Raw genomic sequence first — 26,167 nt, 5'->3', positions numbered from 1 at the left:
GGAACAAAACAAGATACACAGCACAATATCATATATACATAATAAAATTTAATACACATAAAAAAGGGGAGGGGGCAGGGTGGAGAGATAATTGACACAAGCCCAACCAAGAGAACCATGAAGGTTCATAATATATTCTCTTATTTATTTGAAATTTTCTGTTTAAAATATTTAAAAATATGTATAGAAAATAATACATTATGAAAATACATAGAATAAAACAAAGAGAGCATTTCAGTAGTTACTATAATGACTATCATATTAGAATGGTTCCCTATGGGTCAAGGTCAGGAGCATGGGACTAGAAACAAAAATAAAATGTATAAATAAATAATATCAGTACTTTACATGGACCAACGATGACAGCATGCAATGAACTAAGGACATGTTTAGCTTTATTCTCTATGCAAAGGTCCTTTAAAAAAAAAATTCCTTATGGCTATTTTTTTTTTTAATTGGAGGGATCTGGTTTTAGCTAGTGAAGATGAAGGAACTACAAAAATAATTGTCTAATTATTATAATTCAGAAAACAATTGAATAGCTGTTCCAAATAACCAATTCACCATATGTAGCTATAGAAATGAATTAGAAATAAGCAATGTCATTTTTATTTTCAAGATAAGTCATTTCTGACAATATTCATCACAAAAAACTAGCAAAATCAATAAGCTGCTACCCACAAATTAAGGAGAAAAAATAGACTCTAAAGTACTAGCACTCTAAGAGAATAAAGAAAAACAGAACAAAAGGAAAAAATTTCCGCACCAGAGGCTGTAAACTGTTTTATTTCATTCACACAGTTGGCAAAAGTAGGTTTTTTCACAGGCAAAATTCTGTGCTGATGTTAAAAAATTAGGACTCTTCAAAATCCATATTTGTTTCTCACAAAAAATTGTAAAATCAGATTTAACAATCTCTTATTTCTTCCTCGGGAGGATTATAGAGCTGAACAAAAGTGCCTCATTTATTGGTCACATATTCTCCAAAGTTACATTGTACCTGCCTAACACACAATGTTATTTAAAATACCTTTTCTTTGCACACAGTACTCCTCATCTCTCACTCAAAATTTTACCAAAATATATTAAAAAATTTACTTAGTAATGTAATCATATAAGCAGTCATGGGAGGCATGAGCAGAACATGCTAAATGAAAGGATATGATGGGTCAAGAGAAATCTCTGGGGACTCAAGAAATAGTAAAAAGAGGTTTGGTATTCGGAGGTAATACCATAAATATATGAAACTATGACAGGGTTTTTGGAGTGGTTAAAGAACAAGTTTCTAATGTAGTTAACCGATTAACCGATGAATGAATACACTACATTAAGAAGAAAGTGCAGTGGATAGAAATTTTTTTTTTAATATTTTATATATTTATTTGAGAGAGAGAAAGTGAGAGACAGCATGAGTGAGAAGGTCAGAGGAAGAAGCAGACTTCCCATGGAGCTGGGAGCCCAATGCGGGACTCGATCCCAGGACTCCAGGATCATGACCTGAGCTGAAGACAGTCGCTCAACCAACTGAGCCACCCAGGCGCCCCTGGATAGAGATTTTTAAGTATTCTTTCAAGTTAAACATTATTGAGTTCTGCTTACAGTTTTAATGGAAGCTACTTCATTTCTTCTCTATTCTTCTTATTTGGTTTGCACACTTCCATGATAATACATCAATTTTATCAATTGCTTGTTATAAATGAAATACAATACTTCTTGTCAAAATAGTGTTAGGGCATACATATTTGTGCCTGAATATGAATGAATGTGGTGTTGAGGTTTCTTAGGTAGGGCCAGTGGTAAAGCCAGTTTGCCAAGTCAAAGTACAGTCTGGAAATCCTTGTCATTTAAATGAGATTATTTATATGGTTGTATTTATTACTTACCTTGAGTATCTATATTTTAAAGATCTTGTCTGTAAACCATATAACCTTCAATATCTACTTCCCACATGCAGAAACTGATTTCCTCAAAAAGCATCTAAAAAAGAAGAAAATATCACAGATTGGAGGAAATAAATATTATTTCATTTATTTTAAATATAAAAGCAGATTATTCAAAATTATTCTTTATGAGTTTAGTAAGTTTGGACAAGGGGAGGTGTATCTCATAGGACATATTTTATATAAATAAAACAGTAGTAATAATGAGATCTTTCCATTTAGAAGAACCAGAAATTTCTATGGAACACATATTTTGATTCAGGTCATAAAATTTTATACTTTCTATAGTACTGATTTTACCTGGTTACTTTGTTTCTATGAGCATTCTTAAGAAATATAATTTTAGGTATGCCCGCGTGACTTGGTTGGGCTACCTACTCTTGATTTCAGCTCTGGTCATGATCTCAGGGTTGGGGGATTGAGCCCCGACTTGGGCTCCATGTCTGTCTGTCTGTCTGTCTCTCTCTTTCTCTTCCTCTGCCTCTCCCCTCAAAGCCCTCTGTGCTCACTCTAAGTAAGTAAGTAAATAAATAAATAAAACATTGTTAAAAAAAAATCTTAAATACATGGATTCTGATGTCCTACATGAATATAGCCCTACCCTAGAAAATATTTTCCTTATTACAAAAATATATTCTTGATTACATCTAAATTGCTTACAAATGCCAATATCATAGAGATCAACTAGTTATTGTCCTCATAAAAAAGGTCAATGTCACTTTAATCACCCAATCAGTTCTTTACACCAACCTAGGGAAACTCTACAGAGTCTTTTAAGAGAAATTGCCACTAATAGAGAATTAGGATCATTCAGAGGAAATGTTCTTTGCTAAAGGATTTTTATTCTGACTCTTCTTGATTTTTTCAAGAAGCCTAAGACAAGCAGTTAGGGAAACAGGATTCAGAGGCTAGTGTGCCATACCTTTAGTACATGGTTTTGAGTACTATGGATTCCCAAGCCATATGTCAAAGTTTTGGATTAAGCAACATGATTATTCTTTTTGGACATTAATGTAGATCTCTCATTAGTGTAGTTTTTCAGTTGCAGCTGCATATTAAAAATACTTGGGACACTTTTAACTATTTTGAGACTCAGTATACTTCTTAGATACTCTGATTTAAATGGCATGATGTAGGGTCAGGGTGTAGGAAGGAAGGATATCTGTTCTTCAGGTATAGAAACAATCTCCTTCCAAGTATCTGATTTAATTTCTACAAATCAATAAGATTAGCTTAAAAAAATACAGTCTACAGATATCTATGAAACCTACAAAAACTACTATGAAAACCTATGAAAAATACTGAATACTTGCTAATCTGACTACTAACAAGTGTGACATAAATGGTGGTTGCAGGGAATTTCAAAGTACAATGCACTTAAGGACCAAAGGTACTCCTTTAAAATGTAGAATCCTGCTAGGTGTTATGCTGGAGATTCTGATTCAGAGAAACTAGGCTAAGGCCATGGATTGTCTATTTTTACAGACATCTCTGGTGATTATAATGCAAAAGGTCTATAGTCCCTATAAAAGAGTGCTATAAGAATTTATGAATACTATTACTATGACCTTCATTATTAGCATTTATAAAAATCCTTGAGTTTTATTTTAAGGTAATATTTCTAATCTTAAAAGATAATCTTAAAACACTCAGGATAGGAAATAACTTTAAAATGCAAATAAGACTTTAGCAATAAATCAATGTAGATAAGTTAAAATAATGTTTATGGATAATATATTTTTTAAGTTGTGCTACTCTCCTAAGTAAACTATGTAAGTAATCAACAAAATACTGTGGCAAAAAAGAGAAAACTAGATTATATTCTGTAATGGGAATTAAACCTAACACTATATATTTAACTACAAACATGCCCTCAATGATCAGAATTAAAAATTTTTTTGGCCCTAACTTAGCAGGAGGGGAAAGCTCTTCTAGCATCATTTGCTCTAAGAGCAAAGCTAAAATTTTTTTTTAAAGAAAAAGTCTTGAGTCATTTCCTTCAACACACACACTAACATAACTTACTAAAAATAACATGAAATAGGCTGTTAACATTTTAGATTTGAAACTTCTTATAAACAGGTCCAGAAATACAATCACGGACTTCTCAAATGTCTTTCATGAACATGGATCTACTCCACCTCTCAAATCTGCAGGATCAGATGCAAGTCTGGCTCTGGTTTATAGCTACGCAATCAGGTCCCAACGTCTTTTGGCAAGATTCATGATCTTTTACTATTTGACCTCAGCTGCCTTTTGTTGTTTACCTCTCATCTCTTCATCAACCAAAACTTGGCTCAAATATTGCTTCCTCCTTGAAGGAAATTTCCATCAATCTGACACTAAAAGCTTTCTTTCTCTTCTGATTTCCAGCACTAATTATTGCAAATTACTTGGGTAATTAATCAGGTACTCACTTATGGTCCTTTATTTCTATCTTTTATTATTAAGATTTGGCATGTTTGTTTTATTCCCTCAACTAAATTATATTTCCCAGCAAGCCTGAAAGCATTTAATAAATATGTGATGATTTTATTTGTTAGTCTTCCCAGTAACTGAGTATAGCATTTGACAGTGATTGAGTGAGGCATCCAGCTTTTCTCTTTAGTATGCCTTACAACTATTAATGATTTAAAAATTGTAATTGTGGTCTCCCTATCCTGCAAGAATTTGTCCATCTCTTTTGAGGCTACAACACCCAACTCTCTTAATATCTCATAATCCAGGTAATTTTAGTCAAAGGAGGGTAATGGTGTAATAACTGCTCTTAATAATAACAATGAATTAACAAGAATGCACATTTTATTTTATTTTTAAAGAATGCACACTTTAAAGAATAAATTAGACTCTATTTAATTATACTTAACATAGAAGTCCTAGGGAAAAGATTTAGTGTTTCCTTAGAAAAACTACATACTTTAATAAGAACCAATAACTCAGTAAATAACAGCATATATCACAAAACAACTCAAAGTATACATATTATTTTTTAATAACTAAAAATACAAATTTATAGATAAGTGTCTGCAACATTTTTTTAAAGCTAACACTTCTTCCTTGCTTTGAGATACAGTAATGAGAGCTAACATTTATTGATTTTTAAATCTAACCATCATTAATTAAATTTTTACAACAATCCTAAGAAGTACTATTATCATCTCCATTGCACAGATAATGAAATTGAGGAACACAGAGATTGACTCATCCAAGGTGCTATAGTCAGTAACTGTCAGAGCTAGATTTCAAACTCAGACAGTCTGTAATTATCTACAATATTTTCTGAAGCCACTGTCCATTAAACTAAAACTCCAGTAGCTCTGGAAGCCTTACTGAATGTATCTTCATATAAATTTCTGCCTTCCACCTTCCACCCTTTTGCAAGCTTTATCAGGTTTCCCACTCAAAGGAGAATGCCATGGGGGTCCATTTCCAACTCTTCTCACAAAGAGATGATTTCTTTTTCTTTTTTTTTTTTTTTAATTATGTTCAGTTAGCCACTGCATAATACATTAGTTTTTGATGTAGTGTTCAATGATTCATTAGTTACGTATAACACCTAGTGCTCATTCTAGCACATGCCCTCCTTAATACCCATCACCCTGTTAACCCCTCCTTCAGCCACTCCCCTCTGAAACCTTCAGTTTGCTTCCAGGGGTCCACAGTCTCTCATGGTAATCTCCCTCTCTGATTTCTAAGCCCTCATTTAGTGCTACATACATTCTATTATTTCTGTACAATTTAAAGAATAAATTCACTGTATAATTTACATAATAAAACATAATAAATACTAAAGATTTATCCTAAAAACCTCATTCTTGCTTCGAATATGATGTCTTCTAACCTAATAACATTAAGTATAGATCCATGCTGGATATTTTATTTACAGTTTTAACTCATTAAAAAAATTTTTACAAAAATTATACCTTTTATAGAAAAATTATACCTTCTCTATAATCTTGAAATATGGAAGTTTTTACAGTAAGAAAATATGCTTTCTGCTTCCCTGAGCTATAGGACTATATCAAAACTTAAAATACTGCTTCTTTTTCTTCTTCTTCTTTTTTTTTTTTTTTAAGAGCGAGAGAAAGTGTGAGTGTGGGGTGAGGGGTTAGAGGGAGGAGGCAAGAGAGAAACTCTCAAGCAGGCGCCAATGCCCAGCATAGAGCTCCACGCAGGGCTTAGTCCCCTGACCCTGAGATCATAACCTGAGCCGAAATCAAGAGTTGGATGCTCAACCGACTGAGTCCCCAAGGCACCGCTCAAAACCTAAATTTTTATAGGTAATTGCTCTCATACTATTAGTAGAATGCAATTTTGTAGACCTCAAGATTCCAGTTATTCTAGTAGGTGACTTAAAAAAAATCTAATGCACAAATTTCAGATGTGGCTGAATGGAAACAGAATACAGCAAAGCATTAATGAATAAAATAAAATCTTTCAGTCTTTTATTTCAATAAAAACCAAACATTCAAAGAATTAAAAATATATTTAACCCTTGCCTGCTTGCTTATTTGCCTTGTTTGCCTTTTTTTTTTTTTTTAAGATTTTATTTATTCATTTGACAGACACAGATCACAAGTAGGCAGAGAGGCAGGCAGAGAGAGAGGAGGAAGCAGGCTCCTGGCTGAGCAGAGAGCCAGACAGGGGGCTCCATCCCAGGACCCTGAAATCATGACCTGAGCCGAAGGCAGAGGCTTTAACCCACTGAGCCACCCAGGCGCCCCTTGCCTTGTTTGCTTTTTAAATGTTTCCAAATTTGTTCAGTATGACAAAAGTTCTAATCATGCAGTGAATGGAAGTTTTTTTTTCTCAACTGTTTTTAGTTTGGAGACTAATCTTAGCCTGACTGTATTCAAGCCATTGCTTAGTACCAGTTAAGTCCGTTATTAAGTTTATTCCAGATCACTCATTTAGTGCAACTTGCATAACTCTTATTTATGGTTTTAGAGCAACTGTTCTATTTATGTTGAACAGTATAAAATTCCCTCATTGGATACGCCCCAGTCATTGTCAAAAACAAAGAACCACGGGTAATTCCTTAATCCTGTCCACCAAATTAGGCCTTGTCTTTAGCCCTCTTGTAACTTGCCCAGATGATCTGGCTTCAGTTAAGAAGCTATATTTAAAGTCCAAAGAAACTAAAGTTCTTTCTATAAAAGTTGATAATAACCAGGCTTTCAAGGTAAAATAGTAAATGACATTTATTTTTCATTAGAGAAAAGAAAGAAGCAATCTTTACTTCTTCTTACTTTCTTTTCCCACCAGCATTCTCTAAAACTGTTTATCTGATCTGGACAGTATATCTCTTCCACTGGAATAAATAATCAATTTGGTTCTACAGACCACCTTAATTACATCTATTATTTGGGAAATACCAGGGAGTGATTTTTGACTACTAATGTGCTAATGAGAGCTAACGTTTTTGGGCAGAAAGAATTATGTACAACATTTTGCCAAATATAATACCAAGAACAGCATGTTAATATTATGGAAATAACAAATTCATTAAGCTTGTTATCCTATTGGGCTGGTTGATAGACTATTAATGAACTAATAGGGTTTGGACCTAGTTAGTGGGTTGGCAGCTCATTTATTACTCTAATTCTAGGTAGTTTCTCCCAAATTCAAAAATAAGGTTCTTGAAGACCACTATGGATTGAGAACTCAAGGCTGAGAAAATAAGTATGTTGTAGGATTTGGAGATGGAAATCATGTGAATATGAAGGTCTCAATTAATAGGCTTACATTCAATAAAACAAAGACATTTTAAAGAAATCATTTCCATTTATTTTTTCAAGCACCAAAACTTTTTAAGGATTTTCTTTGTGGCAGTGTTACAGAAATAACCTATAAAACTATTCCATATAATATAGCTTTATTATATTTTTTAAAGCTCTTTTACTTTTGGAAATTATAAATATACTGGTAACCTTGCTTTCTACCTAGCTCTAAGTGTTGGCACTGTTAAAATTTATGACTAGGATGATATTGATACTATCATCGTATTTTCTCAGGTTCTGCCTCTTGCCTCTCTGACTCCTGAATCAGTAGTCTCTATTATACATTTCTAGCTGTATTTTCTACCTGTTATCTTTCTCACAGTATCTTTAGAAACTATTACCACGAACATCACCTCCATTTTCTTTTTAAAAACATCATGTTCCTCCTTTTCTCATTATTATCAATAACAGGAGTTGCCTACATTTCCAGAATGCTGGAAATAAAATATTTTTTTAATACTAAAAAGGTCTACAGAGGAAAAAAAAAAGAGAGAAAAGAGAAGAGAAGCAACAGTGATACGTTGATTTCATTGTTCAGGATTATGCTAAAAGCATATAAGCATATCTTGGAAATATTGTACATTTGGTTCCAAATCACCACAATAAAGCAAATATTACAATAACATCAGTCAAATGAACTTTTTGGTTTCCCAGTGCATATAAATGTTATATATAGTCTACTATATGTTATATATAGTCTACTCAGTGTGCAATACAATCATGTCTAAACAATGTACATACCTTAATTAAGACACTTTATTGCTAAAAAATGCTATCATCTGAGCTTTTGACAAGTCATAATCACTGATCACCATAACAAATGTAATAATAATAAAGAGGTTTGAAATATTGCAAGAATCACAAAAATGTAACAGAGAGACAGTGAGTAAATGCTATTGGGAAAACGGCACTGAGAGACTTGCCCAACACAGGGTTGCCACAAACCTTCAATGTGTGCAAAAAAAAAAAAAAAAAAGTAATATTCGTGAAGTGCAATAAATGAGGTAAGGGTGTAGATGGAATTACTGGACAAGGGATATCAAAGAGACAGGGATATCAAAGGAGGAATTTCAACATCAGAAGGTATGATTAAATTCCTTCTGAAACATGGTGAACTTGAAGGACCCTTCCAAATCCATGATTCTATGAATCTATGATTGAGAATCATAAGCAATTTTATGAACAAACAAGAAAATGTTTTGGGCGTGGGAAGCATTCACAAGTCAAAACCAAAGTTGTACTGCCCCCTTTTGCTGGCTGACTACGGAAATTCATAAACATTTAACAGGATAACAATTAACATTTTAGTTTCTAAAGCAGTATGGTAAAATATAGGAATTAGTTGTACCAGTCAGCCAATTTATTTTTTAATATATTTAACTAACCCCAGTGTTTAAACGACCAAAATAATATAAATTCATTGGGGGCCAACATGAAGAATAAAACAAAAACCCTGGAAGTGATACTGAAATTCAGGCTACCAAATAAAAAATTCCAAAAGAACTAGAATTTAGCCCAAGAAAAAGTGATGTTTCTGTTGATATTGAAACAGAAAATGGGTCCATAATCCTGGGTGTATGTGCATGTGTGTGTGATAGAGACACTACTGCTCCTGTGTACAAAAATCAAGAGTCTTTAAAGAAGTTTCACATATCTTCAAGTATTTTAATGGTGCTATGTTATAACATTTTGGGGCATTTGATATAAAAGACACTATAATCCCAAACAAAAACCCTATTATAAAGATAAGATTTCATGAAACGATCATAAATCTACTTTAATACCTAAAAAGAAATCCAGATCTGAATATAAACCATAATGCTTTATTTACGTGGTGGTAAAGAAGATAATAACAAGCCCAAAAGTGATTCCCCTGTACTGACTAATCAAACTACTGGAGTGTTTTAGGAGCTTAACTAGAAAATCCAGAATCAGAACTCAGAGAAAATCTTTTTAGGTGTTCTCTGTATAAAAATAAAAAAAAATCATGTTAGCTAAAAAAATGAATATGGTAGAATTATTAATTAGTACTTGTTAATTAAGACTAATTTAAAAGAAAACTAATTAAAGGAAAGATATATTTAAATTAACTTATAAAAATTCTAAATGTAATTTTAAAGTATGTGCACAGAAACTGAAACTGTTCTCATAAGATTTCCAATATAAGTAGCTTCAAAATTTAGCTACAGATTATTAAAATCAGCATAGAAACTGCTATAGAAAACATCAAACTTATGCTATAAGGCCTTTTAAATGTTCTAGAATATGGAAATACCCTTTTTTTAAGTACTTATGGTATTGATAATATAAAGCATAATCTTTTTATATAATGCATACAATAGCCAAAGTGACTTTTCAAATCATCAACAAAACAAAGTAAAATCACTCTCCAAAATGAAGGGTTCTCATTAATAGAAATAAATCCTACGATATTCTAAGAGAAGAGATGTTAGCCAGAATAACTGACAAAATAACAGTAAGTAGTTGCGCCTTGGGAAAATCAAGTTCTATCATGAATAAAAACAATAAAAAGATATCAGAGAGATGTTAGAATCTTGTGAAAGTTGATGAAATCCTCTCATGTCAACACACTGAAATTATAAAATGACAAGCAGGAAAATGCAAATAAATGCACTGAAGAGTAAGAGTATCATACTTAGTGATGTCTGAAAAGGAGGCTAATAAGATTGGAAAATCAAAGTCACCAGTGAGTGTTTGGGGGAAACATCAGCCTCTGACTTTCCGCATTTTTTTTTTTTTTTTTTTTTTTGTGCAGGCACTCATAACATTAAAAGAAACCATATTACATGAGAAATTTTATGAGCCTGTAGTAATGCCTGATTTTATGATGTCTGGAAACAGCTTTAACCAAAAGAGAACAATATTTCAAATCCTACCAAGATCATTTCAGTATTATGCCAACCTGCCAAATAATGAAGAGTTTTATTAGAGAAAATAACATACTGACACAAGAATAAAATCCTTATAAATGGAAAAAGATGTCTGGATTACACAAATTACCTCCAGGAGTAAACAATGACAGGGTCATTACTGACTGAGTGAGAGATAATTGAGAAATCAAAAAATGAAATCTAAATAGGAGTAAGTGCAGCCAAAAAGAGCTTGAGTCACTCCTGTTTATTAGAGATTTTTCATGTTCAGAGGATTGCCTTGTCAAGTTTCCTTTCTGAGATATATAAAAGATAAATGGAATATCATTTTAGATCCTCCAAAGATAATAAATCAAAAACTACACATATAAAATGTGAAGAATTTCCAGACATTTGCTTCATCTTCTCAGTTTATAATGAACTGAAATGACTATGCAAAAAAAGAAGTACTTAAACATTTAAAGCACAACATTATAGGTCATCGTACTCTATAAAAGTGATTGGAGTCTTAATACTATCTCTCTCATAAAGTTTCAAATGCTATTTAAAATTAATCAAATATTAAATGTTCCCTATATTGCTGGCATTTATAATGCTGTGATTTTTCTGATGATTCCTTCCTTAGCACTGAGAATCTGTAGATACTGATATAAAAAATGCACCCTTTGTAAATATATATAATATAGAACTTTAACTTGGTACAATGAACTACAAAACAGTACACGAAGTAAAATTTAGTATGTTCAGTAAAAATCAAATTTAAAACATTTTAAAATACCTACTGATGAGCTGGTTGCAACAGAGAGCAACTGAAGCAAATAATAAAATGAAATATTCAGTTGATTCATATGGAAAATAATAAAAACAAATTATCTCCATATGTTGGGACGCCTCTCTTTTGGATTCAACCAGTGAAATTATTTTATTGCTCAAAAATGACTGAACATGGGAAATTTCATACTGTTTAAACTAAAAGCACTAGAGTTAACATATTTAGCTCATTTAATCCTATGAAATATTGTAAAACAAATCAAGAAACAATATCAATTCATTGACTAAAATATGTATTTCAACTAATTTTACTATCACACAAAAAAGGTGAAAAGGGAGTAAACACTGTAAGTGATTTCTGCTGCTCCCAGATTATTAAATTAAGAGTTTAGGTCTTTAACAAATTTGAGCATATACTATGTAGATTTTAGGTACAAAAAATCATTATTGCTATTTTATTCTTCTTAGATGCGGAAAGAAGATGTAGTAAGAGGACGGTTATAAATGAGAGCAAATTCAATATTTAAAAGAGAAGGAAACCAACGAAGTCCTTTATATTTACAATAGCTTAATAAATTTTTTTGGCCAAGTACTATAAAGTGAGAACTTCTTCTACCACATTATTGCAAGTTCATAATGTAAAAAAATGGTTTACTACAGGTAAAAGGCAATCTATGTTAACGGGCAATTGATTAATTAATGTAATCGAAAAAGGATTTTATATTTATGTAATAGTTTAGCAGAAACTTTAAGGAATGAATTCTCAATTTTGCCTGATTCTAAAAATGTATCTTAAACAAACAAAAATAAAAAATTAATACAGTATTTAAATTCTTATATACCTAATTATAACATTAGATGTACCAAAATTATATATTTTGGTACGTCTAATGTTTGGTCAGAATGAAGAGTGTGGCTGTACCAGTTGTTAAAATACTAAATAGTAAAAGGCTTCCATACTTGTTAGAAAATAGTCACTGCTCTCCTCTCTTCTGCACATGCCCCCTTCTCTAGGGGACCTCATCCCCACCAAGAAGACTTCCACATTCTAACACCTTAGGAAGAAACACCTGGCAGAACAGGGGGCCTATAAGCCCCTGGGATTCGCCCAAATTAGTTGGTGCCTATGTCCTACCAGTTGTTATATGTTTCAAATCTCTCCTCTGTTAATAAGGATAGTTGCAGAAGCTGTGTATGTAGAGTCAGACAACGTTATAGTAGCTCTACTATCTGGGTAAGTCAATCAACCTTTTTGAAATTCTAACTTCCTTTTTTGAAATAGTTATTACTAACTACTTAATAGAACTGATTATAGATAGTGTGAAATGGCATGACGTGTCTATGAGCAATGGTAGGCATACTACTTACTCTCCCCTCACTTTACCAGTAATACAGCACAGCTGATCCTTGAACAACAGGGGTAAGGAATGCCAACCCTGTATGCAGTCAAAAATCCACGTATAACACTTGAGTCCCCAAAAACTTAACTACAAATAGCCTACCATTGACCAGAAGCCTTAGCGATACCATGAACAGTTGATTCACATATACTTTGTATGTATTATATACTGTATTTTTATAATTAAGTAAGTTAGAGAAAAGAAAATGCTAATAAAGACGTAAGAAAGAGAAAATGCATTTATAGTACTGTATTTTATTTATCTGAAAAAAACCCCTGCATGTATGTAAGTGGACCCACACAGTTCAAACCTGGGTTGTTCCAAGGTCAACTGTAAATAAATACTACATGGGAAAATAAGCAAAAACTGCAGTTTTTTATTCACAAGTGGGTTATCTTTCAAATACTCATTTTGGAAGTCGGTAGTCTAATAATTAGAATGTATTTTCCTCATAGTGATCATTATATAAAAGTAGTAATAGGGTGCCTGGGTGGCTCAGTTGGTTAAGCTGCTGCCTTCGGCTCAGGTCATGATCTCAGGTCATGGGATGGAGTCCCGCATTGGGCTCTCTGCTCAGCAGGGAGCCTGCTTCCTCCTCTCTCTCTCTGCCTGCCTCTCTGCCTACTTGTGATCTCTGTCTGTCAAATAAACAAATAAAATCTTTAAAAAAAAAAGTAGTAATATATCTCACAATTTTATAAATTCCAATTTCATCTATAATATACTGTTTTGATACATGGGGAAAAAAAACCTTATTGAGTATTCATATATACTAGGCACTATTCTAAGAATTTTACATTTAAGGTATTTAATCCTCAAAACAACCTTAAGGAATAGTATGCTTTTATCATGCCCACTTACCAAATGAGGAAATCAAGACAGAGAGGTGAAGTAACATGCTCGAGGCTGTATTTGCTAGTAAGAGGCAGAGCCAGGATTCATCCTAAACAACCAGGCTCAAGAGCCTTAAACCATTATACTATACTGCCTTTGAAGTTATTTGAATTATAAAACATATAAACATTTATAAAAATCAAAAGCATTGAGAAAAACTACATAGTAGTTTCTCAACTTGTGACAGAAATCAAACTGAGCAAAAGAAAAAAGTATTGGGAATTTATCTTGCATTCTGGTGGCTTGAAGGAAAGCAGCCTGGGTAGATAAGATTTATGGAGATAAAGGCTGTCTATTGTCAAAGGCTTAAATACTATCATTGTTTCTTCATCACAGCTAAAGCTCCTGAGTTACCTTTCCTTTTCTTATTTGCTTATCTTTCTTTCAGAGTAAGTGTCTTTTTTAAAGACAGTTTGCAGATAGGCCCAAGGCCAATCAGTATTGACCTGGGCTCCCAAGTCTGGATTATCAACAATGACCAGGCTCTTGTCTGGTACCTTCCCCAAAGATCAACAGAATGGTAGCATTTGTTCCAAGGAGATTAGGCGGTTACTGCCTCGCTCCCCTCTTCTTCAGACTTATTTGGTGTATTAAATGCTCTGAATGCTGCTTTCCAGTATTTTAGAATGTTACTTTACTATGTCATTTTTAATTCTTAAGCATCTTAGGTATCCCTAAGTATTCATATTTGAGCATTTTAAGGGTATTAAGATTTTAATTTAGACTGTAGGTCTAAATTTTTTGTTGGAATTGCATTCAATTTTTTTGGTTAAAACACATTTTTTCTTACCTCCATTATTAAGACTTTACTGTATACATTGACTTAATATTTTACAGTGATGCTTAGAATTTCAATAAGATGGTGACTATGCAATATCATTTTATTTATGTAATTTATTAAGCTTTACTCGTATTTGATGACTAATAAAACATTTTAATAGTGTGGGGTTACAAAAAGATGAAAAGGGATATACCATACTATATATTTTCAGTCCCAAACAAATTCACATGGATCATCTTTATAACTGTCCATTTACTCTAAACAATATATTGTAATAGTATAAAATAAATAATACCAGCCTAAATGGGAAGAATGCTTATCTTTGGGTTAGGTAGTTGTCTTAGTGGGGTTTCTAAGGAAGCAGACTCCGAGACTAAGACTGAGTATACATAATTTATTTGGAAGGTTCGGAGTAACTTGCAGGGAAATGGGAAGGTGCTAAGAGAAGGGCAGGCAGCTAATACAGGGTACATTACTAAGCTAGCTAAAACAAAAGCCAACTGAAACTTAGTTTCATGGGCGAAACTGGCAAATAATTTAAGATACAGGTTTCAGAACTGTCTAAGCCAGGGCCAAAGAAGCTGTAATCTGTCAGTCATTGTTTATGGTCTAACCCCAGTGGCTTCTGGTAGCTCAAAGGCCATCATATGGGAGATGCTGGCCTTTGGAAGGCTGATATATACAAAATGGTAAGGACCTACAAGGGTGAGTTTATGGATGGAGTACCACATTAACTATTACATTAACAAAACTATTAGGCACCCCTCAATCACCACAGTATTTTTTTGTTTGTTTGTTTTTTGTGGGGCTTGAACTCATGACCCTGAGATCCAGACCTGAGCTGAGATCAAGAGTCTGATGCTTAACCAACTGAGCCACCCAGGAGCCCCAAGAATCATTCTGACAAAGTAAGTTTAGCCCTGAATGTTGGTAAAATTTTGGCAAACCAGTTTTACCTGGAAGCACAAAGTATGCTAACAGTATTTAAGTATTACAAATGATAAGATAGTGTATAACTTCTCAACTCAAAATGTTAACAAAACAGGAGGCTGGGTACTGAGACACTAGGAAACAAGCTCAAGGAATAATATCAGCCCATGATTTAACTCTTTTAAGAAATAATCTTTGTTTCCTCCTTGGCTCTTGAAGATTGGTTAACTATCATGAATGACACAATAACTATCTGGACCAGGAAGTTCACACCATCAGATTATCTCAGTGGAAACAAATGGTCATTGATGTTCTTCACTCCAGAACGGCAGCAGTACAGGAGACAAAAGTTTGGGAAAAACTAGCCAAAATGTATAAGACCACAAGAGATGTCATCTTTCTATTTGGATTCAAAACCCATTTCAGTGATGCCAAGACAACTGACTTTGGTATGACTTAGGATTACTTGGATAATGCAAAGAAAAATGAACCCAAAAATTGAGTTGCAAGACAGAGGATGTATGAGAAGAAAAAGACCTCATGAAAACAGTGAAAGTAATGCAAGAACAGAATGAAGAAAGTCAGGGGGACTACAAAGCCAATGTTGGTGCTGGCAAAAAGTGAACTGGAGATTCAACAACTGAAGGAGAAACACTTGGCAGTGACTTTATCTGTGGTGATTGTGCAGATTTTTGATGAGAGAATTAATAAACCAGAAATTAAAGAAAAAAATGAAAGTATCCTCATGATCCCTATAATGTACCAAACCACAGCAAGAACAAACACCCACCAGAACAAGAGATGTGAAACATCATCTCAAATAATAAAACTATTTACTAGTAAATGGGTACATTCCTATTGCAACTTGAAGGTACATGCTATAAAATAAATGAACTATGGATTAAAGTCATTTGGAGAATCCACAAGCACTTTTTCCAAGAAATGCTTCTCCAACCTAAGTATAATTTTTCTGATTTAATTCTTTCTCATCTTTAAAGCTTTTCTGGTTCCTCTCAGTATTTGTCTGACTTGACTCTCAAGGTCTTTTCTTTGGAGTGTGCCACAGCAATTATGTTTCTCAAGGTCAGGTGATAGGTGCCAAGTAGAGGAGTCAGGTCCAGGTCCTGGCTTCACCATAATTCCAAAACTCCTTTGGTTAATGAAATGCAAGTCTGATGGATTATTATTTCTGGATCTTGACTCTGTAAACTGGATTAGCACTTGCAGTCACTGGCCTGCTAAAACAGACTAGAGGGCTAAGACTTCAGCCCTGAGCCCTATGGGCTAAGTGCCTAAGGCTCTTTTGGTCACTTACTGCCCACTAAAGTGGGTTTATTCAAGAGTGATAATCTTCTGAAAGCTAACCATGGTGAAAAAGCTATGTACATATGTAAACTATGTATCTGTACCCAAAACTAATATTTGTAGATGTGAAACTAATTTGTTCATTATTTTTTACAGAGAATAGAGAAAAAAGGTGTAAAATGTGTGTGTGTAAGTGAAGAAATGCCATTTCTTCCCTAAACTGTGCAAGGCTATAAATCATACTATTTGAGATAATTATGCATGTATTTATTTCCTCTGAATTCTATTTTCACAACACAGTCGCCAAGTATTGGTCTATTTCTACTGCAGAGAGTAGTGCCTGGAATTTGTCAGGGTACCTCTGCTATTACTCTGTGAGTTGTGTGGTTGTCAGGATTACTTTCAGTGTGTATACATGGGAAAGGTGCTTGCGGTGGGTGGGAGGTAGGCAGAGGGAGAGGCAACAGGAAATATGAAGAGTAAGAGATTTACCTAAGAAGAATATTTTCAAAAAAAAAAAAAAGAAGAAGAAGAAGAATATTTGAATATTTTTTTTCTCAGAAAGAGTAAGTCTGGTAAAGAAATATAATGTCTAAAGCAGCAAATATTTAGGAAAAAAACCCAAATTTTTATTTTTTAAAAGACCAATTTATAATATTAAATTTCATGTTGTTAATAATTCTTGAGTAAAACAATTTTATGTATAGCATGACTAATTTCTCATATCAAGATTTAGTAACAATAACAGAAATTTACAGCTGGAAGGAAACAGTACTCTCCTAGACCTTGCCTTCATTTTTAAGAAGAGAAAACAGAGCTAAAAGGTTGACTTGCCAGAGGTCATAGTCAGTGATAAAAAGGCTAGGATCCAGGTCTCATCATTTCCTCTCAGATGTCCTTAACACAAATAATTTTGAAATATTAACTTTTCCAATTTGCAGAGCTTTTCATTTGAGCTCCACAACACATTTTCACATAAATAATATTTGTAGGAAATATTATAAGCATTGCACCACATCCCAACATGAACATATTCCAAATCTGTACATCTCTACTTTTAATTCATTTTTTTACTAAGAACAGTTAAGAAAAGATGTTTGTATATAGGTATATATTAAGAATGCTGCCTTAGACTATTCTTACCGATTTCATTAACATGAAATACATCTGAATTACTACAATTTTAAAAATTTACAGCAACCATCAATCTCAAAGATAGACCTATTTTCTAAAAGTCATACCTTCTAAAATCAAGCAAATTATGGAAGTGGGGAAGTGAACATGAATCTTTTTGAAAATTAACCAGCACTCTAATTGAAAGTCTTTTACCCTTCCACCGTTTTTATTGTTTTTCATCTTACCCCAAAACTACATATAAATAATATGAGAAAAGTTCTTCATCAATCTATATAAAGTTTTTAGGCAACAATGTAATACTATTTCATTAACAAGTCCTCTGGGTACAGAATTTTTTGGTGTGGACATGGAACAGACTGACAGAAGTTTCAGTCTTCGAAATGCTAGCTCAGAATAAAGGCCAACATGTGGAGGATGATAAACTAGTCTGGATCCCCTTGATAAAAAGACCAATTTTCAATAAAAAATATGGTGAATACATTTGTATGTTTAAAAATGCACAACTGTTTATGTTTGAAAAATAGCTCTTGAATGGGTGCTGAATATGAAGTGTGCAGCTAGCAGTAGATCAATTGGGTGACCAATGATAAAGGTCTGAACTGAAGAGGGTTAAAACTTGGTGACTTACCAGAGTTAAAGAGGGAAGAAAAAAAGGAAAAAGATTAAGTAGTGAAGGACAGTTACCAATTTTTAAGAAAATAGGACAACACAACCATGGTTGCCTATAAACTCTCTCTGACTTCTCTCCTATTGCTCCTACCTCAGTTTTCCCAAAATGCCAAACATACTCTTGCTTCACAATGTGCAACTGTTGTTCCTTCATCCTGGAAAAATACTCCCTAAATGTCCCCATGGCTTGCTCCCTTACCTCCTCAGGTCTTTGCTCAAATGGTAACTTTACAGTGATGACTTCCCTAAGCATCCCACTTAGAATTATAACCCTATCCACATCTTGGCTCTCCTTAGTTCTCTTCCCTCCTCTATTTTTCCCCACAAAATTTATATCAGACACACAACACATTTATTTGCTTTGTCTTTTCCACTACAGATATGTTCCCTGAGGGGTAAATATTTGTTGATTTGTCTACTTCACTACTGTACCCTCAGGGCCTAGAACATAGTAGGCATTCAATATATGTTTAATTAATGATTGAACAAGTGAATTAACAGTAGCATCAACATCGGTACAGAGTGGGGAAAAAGTATGCAGTAAATGATTATGTGCACTTTTAAATATGCTCAATTAGAAGAGGTCACTGAGAAGAAAGATAAAGTTGGAAGAGCAGCAGGGGGACCCTGGGTTTGCTTTATCCCTCAAACAGAGTAGCTCAACATCAAATCATTTTGAACAACTAGGAAATAGATTTGAGGATTAAGAAAATAATCTGCATAACTGGAGGGAGAGAAAGTGGCAGATGTGAGGTTTGGAGCTATGAACTAGGGGAGAGAAAAGCTATGGTGCTGGGAAAGGGAGGGAACCATTTTTTTAGAAGCCAGGGAGAGAGGGAGAGGGCAGGAGAAAGAACAGCATATAGGGTTCCCACAATATGCTGGGGTGAGGGGATTCCCTGAATGGCACTGAGAGAAATCATTCCCCCTCCTGGAGTACATGTGGAAGAGGGATTTTGCTTTTCTGAGGACAAAAGGCCCCCTAGGAGCCACTGAGTGGCTGTTTAGCAGCAGAGGACAGAAGCATGTGTAGAGGGCAGATATGCTGGTCACAGCTTTCCACTGTGGGGCACAACAGACTCCACTCTGTGTGACTGCTTTTATGGGACAGAATGGTGCGGGGCAAGCTGCAAGCCTCTCCTCCTAGGGAGAGAAGCAGGTCCACACCTTGCTGGGTCCTTTAAGATTTGGAGTTTTCAATACCAGCCATGGGACAAAGATAAAACACATAACTGTGGCATAGGATGTGCTGATGGCCAGGCACAGGGAAGTTGAGGTGCAGTGATATGATGAAAGCCTGGAATACAGGAGAAGAAGTTGTTCACTTTTTCATCAGGGCCTCCTAAACAGTAGCAGCTGTGAGTTTTCCCCCAGGTTGAGAGGGTGGGGTGATATGATCTTCCACTCATTCCCTTCCCCCCACCACCATGGTTGGACTTAAGAGAGAAACAGAACCTCCAGGGGAGGCTGGAGCCCCTTACACCAAACCCTGCCCTTGTGCACCCAGCAGGGGCATGTTTCCTAAGGCAGGTCTGACTGTGAACCAGCACAGGGGGCCTCTCCCTCAGAACAACATAGGCTGCCCCACATGTACCAGGTCTACTAATCACAGAGTGCTCTAAAGCATCAGCTTCAGTTCTCGTGGAAATAGGACCAGGTTTTCTTTTCTTAAGAATTCTTTTATTTCTGGGGTGCCTGGGTGGCTCAGTGGGTTAAGCCACTGCCTTCGGCTTGGCAGTGCCTGGGATCGAGTCCTGCATCGGGCTCTGTGCTCAGCAGGGAGCCTGCTTCCTTCTCTCTGCCTCTCTGCCTACTTGTGATCTCTCTCTGTCAAATAAATAAAATAAAATCTTTAAAAAAAAAAAGAATTCTTTTATTTCTTTATTCTTTATTTTCTTCTTCCTTTAGCATTAGGCTTACAGTTTTTTGTTCATTTGTTGGTTTGTTTCTTTTTTTTTCCTTTGTAGAATCAGCCTTTTTTTGTTTCCCCCCTTTTTCCTTCCTTCTTTCTTATTATTTGGAATCAGGGTTATAGTTGTTTGTCTGTCTGTTTTTTCTTCCTTTTCCTTTTCTCTTTTCTTAGATCAGTCCTTATTTTTTTTTAGTTTTTTTTTTTTTTTTTTAAATTAGGCTTATCTTAACAAACAAATCAAAGCACACCTAGTGAAAGGTTCAACCACCTCCCACTGCAAGCAAGGAGGAATTCTGAGCAAACTGACCTGTGGAAAAGGGCAGCCAAAACACAACAGCAGAGTGCACACAGCATACAACAGAAACACTTCCTGAAGTGCAAGACCCTGGACAGTGTGTGACCCCTTCTTAATATAGTATTACTCTCAGGAGCAGGAAACACAACATTCTTTCAAAAGACAGAAACCTAGACATAATTACAAGATAGAGAGATTCTCCCTAAAAGAAATAGCAAAAGAAATCACAGCCAGGGATTTATCAAAACAGATATAAGCAATATATCTGAACAAGAATTTAGAATGACAGTCATAAGAATACTAGCTGGGCTTGAAAGCAGCAAAGAAGACACCAGAAAAATCCTCACTGCAGAGATAAAACTAGTCATGCTGAAATAAAAATGCTATAACTGAGATGCAGAACCAAGTGGATGTAATCACAATGAGGATGGAAGAAGCAGAGAATCAAATAGGTGATAGAGAGTTAAAATTATGGAAAATAATGAAGCTGAAAAGAAGAGGGAAAGAAAACATCATGAATACAAACTTAGGGAATTTAGTGATTCAACAATGTGCAATATTATCTGTATCACAGGAGTCTCAGAAGAATAAAAGTGTGAAAATGGGGCAGAAAGTTTATTTGAACAAATTATAGCTGACAATTTCCCTAATCTGGGGAAGGAAACAGGCATTTATGTCCAAGAGTCACAGAGAACTCCCCTCAAAACCCAAAAAGAACAGGTCAACACCAAGATATATTAGAGTGAAATTCACAAAACAAAAAAGATAAAGTGAGAATTCTGGAAGTAGCTAGGGGCAAAAGGTCCTTAACCTACAAGGGTGGACACATAAGGTTAGCGGCAGACCTGTCCACAAAAACGTAGCAAGCCAGAAATAAGCAGCATGATATATTCAACACGCTGAATGGGAAAAATAACACAGCCAAGCAGCAAAGCTGTCATTAAGAATGGAGGGAAAGATAAAGAGTTTTCAAGATAAGCAAAAACTAAAGGAGTTCATGAACACTAAACCAGCTCTGCAAGTAATACTAAAAGGGATTCTTAGAGCAGGAAATAGATACCAAAAGTGACAGGAACTTTTTTTAACCATTTTTAAAAGAAACAGAGACAATCTACAGGAACAGCAATTTTACAAGTAATACAATAGCACTAAATTCATATCTATCAATAATTACTCTGAATGTAAATAGGCTCAATGCTCTAATCAAAATACACACGGCTTCAGAATGGATTAAAAAAGAAAAAAAACCAAAACCAATCAAGATGCTGCTTACAAGAGACTCATTATAGACCAAATGACACCTCCAGACTGAAAGTGAGGGGGTGGAGGAACAGGTTAATGGACATCATGCTAATGAATCATGCTAGTGGACATCAAAAGAAAGCTGGAATAGCCATACTTACATCAGAAAAACTAGATTTTAAACCAAAGACTGTAATAAGAGATGAAGAAGAGTACTGTATTATAATAAAGGGGTCTATCCAACAAGCTCTAACAGTTAACAAATATTTATACCTCCAACTTGGGAGCAGCCAAATACATAAATCAATTAGTAACAATCTTAAAGAAACTCATTGATAATAATATGATAGTAGGAGGGGCCTTTGACACCTCACTCACACCAATGGACAGATCATCTTAAGGAGATCAACAAGGAAATAATGACTGAATGACACACAGGACCAGATGGACTTAAGGGACATATTCAGAGCATTTCATCCTAAAGCAGCAGAATACATATTCTTTTTGAGTGCACATGGAACATTCTCCAGAAGAGATCACATATTGGATCGCAAATCAGGTCTCAACAAGCACAAGAAGACTGAGATTACACTGTACATATTTTCAGACTACAGTGCTATGAAACCTGAAGTCAACCACAAGAAAAAATTTAGAAGGACCACAAATACATGGAGGTAAAAGAACATCCTACTAAAGAATGAATGGGTTAAGCAGGAAATTAAAGAAATAAAAAAAAATTGGAAGCAAAAGAAAATGAAAACACAACAGTCCAAAACTTTTGGGATGCAGCAAATGCAGTTATAAGGAATTTTATAGCAATATAAGCCTTTCTCAAGAAGAAAAGTCTCAAATACACAACCTTAACTTACACCTAAAAGAAGCAGGAAGAAGAACAGCAAATAAAGCCCAGAATCAGCAGAAGAAGGGAAATAACTATGATTAGAGCAGAAATAAATGATATACAAGTAAAAAAAAAAAAAAAGTAGGACACATCAATGAAATTAGGAGCTGGTTCTTTGAAAGAATTAACACAATTGTTAAATCCCTAGGCCAGACTTACCAAAAGGAAAAGAAAAAGGACACAAATAAATAAAATCACAAATGAAACTGGAGAGACCACAACCAGCAATGAAGAAATTCAAATAATTATAGGAGAATCTTATAAGCAATTATATGCCAAAAATCTGGAAGAAAAGGGTAAGTTCCTGGAAATATATAAACTACCAAAACTGAAAAAGGAAGGAATAGAAAATCTGAACAGACCCATAACCAGCAAAGAAATTAAATCAATCATCAAAAATAACCCAAAACACAAGGTCCAGGGCTAGATGACTTCCCAGTGGAATTCTACCAAACATTTAAAGAAGAATTAATACCTATTCCTCTGAAGCTGTTTAAAAAAGTAGAAAAGGAAGAAAACCTTCCAAACTCATTCTATGAGGCCAGCATCACCTTGATTGCAAAACCAGACAAACACCTCATTAAAAAGAATTATAGACCAATATCGCCAATGATCATGTGCAAAAATTCTCAACAAGATTCTAGCCAATCAATTTCAACAGTAAATTAAAAGGATTATTCACCAAGATCAAGTGCAATTTATTCCTGGGCTACAGGGGTGGTTCAATTTCCGCAGGTCAATCAACATGATACACCACATTAATAAAAGGATAAGAATCATATGATCCTCTCAACAGACGCAGAAAAGCATTTGAAAAAAATACAGCATCCTCCTCGAAAAAAACCCTCAAGAATGTAGGGATAGAAGAACATACCTCAACATCATAAAGCCTGTATACAAAAGACTAAGAGCTAATATGATCTTCAATGGGGAAAACTGAGAGCTTTACCCCTAAAGTCAGGAACATGATAGGGATGTCCACTCTTACTGTTCAACACGGTCCTGAAAATCCTAGCCTCAGCAATCAGACAACAAAAAGAAATAAAAAACATCCAAATTAGCACAGAAGAAGTCAAACTTTCACTCTTCTCAGACAACATGATACTTTAGGTAGAAAACCTGAAAGATTCCACCAACAAATTGCTAGAACTGATATATGAATTCAGCAAAGTCACAGGATATAAAATGGACATTCAGAAATCTGTTGCATTTCTATACACCAATTATAATAAAACAGCAGAAAGAGAGATCAAGGAATCAATCCCATTTACAATTACATCAAAGACCATAAGATACCTAGAAATAAATCTAACCAAAGAAATAAAAGTTCTGTACTCTGAAAGCTATAGAACACATATAAAAGAAACTGAAGAAGGCACAAAGGAATGGAAAAACATTCCATGTCATGGATTGGAAGAAAAAATAATATTGTTAAATGGTCTATTCCACCCAAAACAATCTACATATTCAATGCAATCCCTATCAAAAATAACACCAGCATTTTTCATAGAACTAGAATGAACAACTATAAAATTTGTATGGAACCAGACAAAACTCTAAATAACTAAAGTGATGTAGAAAAAGAAAAGAAACACTGGAGGAATCACAATTCCGGACTTCAAGCTCTATTACAAATCTGCAGTCATTAAGACAGTATGGTATTGGCACAGAACAGACAGATAGATCAAAGGAACAGAACAGAGAAACCAGAAATGGACCCACAAGTGTAAGGTCAACGAATCTTCGACAAAGCAGGAAAAAATATCCAATGGAAATAAGACACGGTCTTCAAAAAATGGTGTTGGAAAAAACTGGACAGTGACATGCAGAAGAATGGCACCAGACTACTTTCTTACACCACACAAAAATAAATTAAAAATGGATGAAAGACCTAACTGTGACACAGGAAACCATCAATATTCTAGAGAAGAACACAGGCAGCAACCTCTTTGACCTCGGCCATAGAAATTTCTTACTAGACATATCACCGGAGGCAAGGGAAACAAAAATAAAGATGAACTATCAGGACCTCATCAAGACAAAAAGCTTCTGCACACTGAAGGAAACAATCAACAAAACCAAAAGGCAACCGATGGAATGGGAGAAAGTTTTTGCAAATGACATATCAGATAATGGGCTAGTATCCAAAATCTATAAAGAACTTACCAAACTCAACACCCCAAAAAACAAATAATCCAGTTAAGAAATGGGCAGAAGACTTGAATAGAACCTTGTCCAAAAAAGACATTCAGATGGCTAACAGACACATGAAAAGAGGCTCAACATCTCGCATCATTAGGGAAATACAAATCAAAACCAAAATGAGATACTACTTCATACCTGTCAGATTGGTTAAAATTAACAACTCAGAAACAACAGGTGTTTGTGAGGGTGCAGAGAAAGGGGAACCTTCTTGTACTGTTAGTAAAAAGGCAAATTGGTGCATCCACTCTGGAAAACAGTATGGATTTTCCACAGAAAGTTAAAATGAGAGCTATCCTATGACCCAGCAATTATATTATTAGTTATTTATCCAAAGGATACAAAAATTCTGATTTGAAGGGGCACATGCACCCCAAATTTATAGCAGTACTATCAACAATAGCCAAATTATGGAAAGAGCCCAGATGTCCATTAACAGATGAATGGATAAAGAAGATGTGGTATATGTACACATATATATATATACATATGTGGTATGTATATATATATGTGGAATACTACTTGGTATCAGAATGAATGAAATCTTGCCACTTGCAATGATATGGATCGAACTAGAGGGCATTATGTGACATAAATCAGTCAGAGAATGACAAATACTATGTGATTTCACTCATACCTGCAATTTAAGAAAAACAGATAAACAAAGAGGAAGGGAAGGAAAAATAAAATAAGATAAAAACAGAGAGGGAGGCAAACCACAAGAGACTCTTAAATGTAGAGAAGAAGCTGACAGTTGCTGAAGGGGAGGTGGGTGGGAAAATGGGCAAGATGGGTGATGGACATTATGGAGGACACTTGTTTGGATGTGAACTGGGTGTTGTATGCAGCTGATGAATAACTGGATTCTGTTCTTGAAAGCAGAGCCACACTCTATGTTACCTAACTTGAAATTTAAAAAAAGAAAGAAAGGAGGAAAGAAAGGGAGGAAGGGCGGGACGGAGGGAAGAAGGGAGGGAGGAAGGAAGGATGGAGTAAAGAAAGAAGCAAAGGAACAAAGGATATAAAGTAGCGCACAGAAAAATAAGTAAATGGTTAAGAAACTTGCAAATGCGTTTAACTAATTCTAAAGACATGTTTTTGGGCTAAAGTCACAATA

At 34.6% G+C, this 26,167-nt stretch overlaps 1 long non-coding RNA gene across 1 annotated transcript in view; it reads right to left on the bottom strand.

The window, feature by feature from the left end:
• LOC309844300 overlaps positions 1-26,167 on the bottom strand; it is a 317,506-nt gene that overhangs the window by 130,282 nt on the left and 161,057 nt on the right. Inside the window, exon 3 of the long non-coding RNA XR_014300596.1 lies at positions 1,884-1,977. This is a non-coding gene — a long non-coding RNA (uncharacterized lncRNA). The remainder of the gene's footprint in view (positions 1-1,883; positions 1,978-26,167) is intronic.

This window comes from Mustela nivalis (genome assembly GCF_964662115.1).
Source record: "Mustela nivalis genome assembly, chromosome: 11".
NCBI lineage: Eukaryota > Metazoa > Chordata > Mammalia > Carnivora > Mustelidae > Mustela > Mustela nivalis.
The sequence above is the reverse complement of the archived record's forward strand: the minus strand, read 5'-3'. Positions and strand labels throughout refer to the sequence as shown.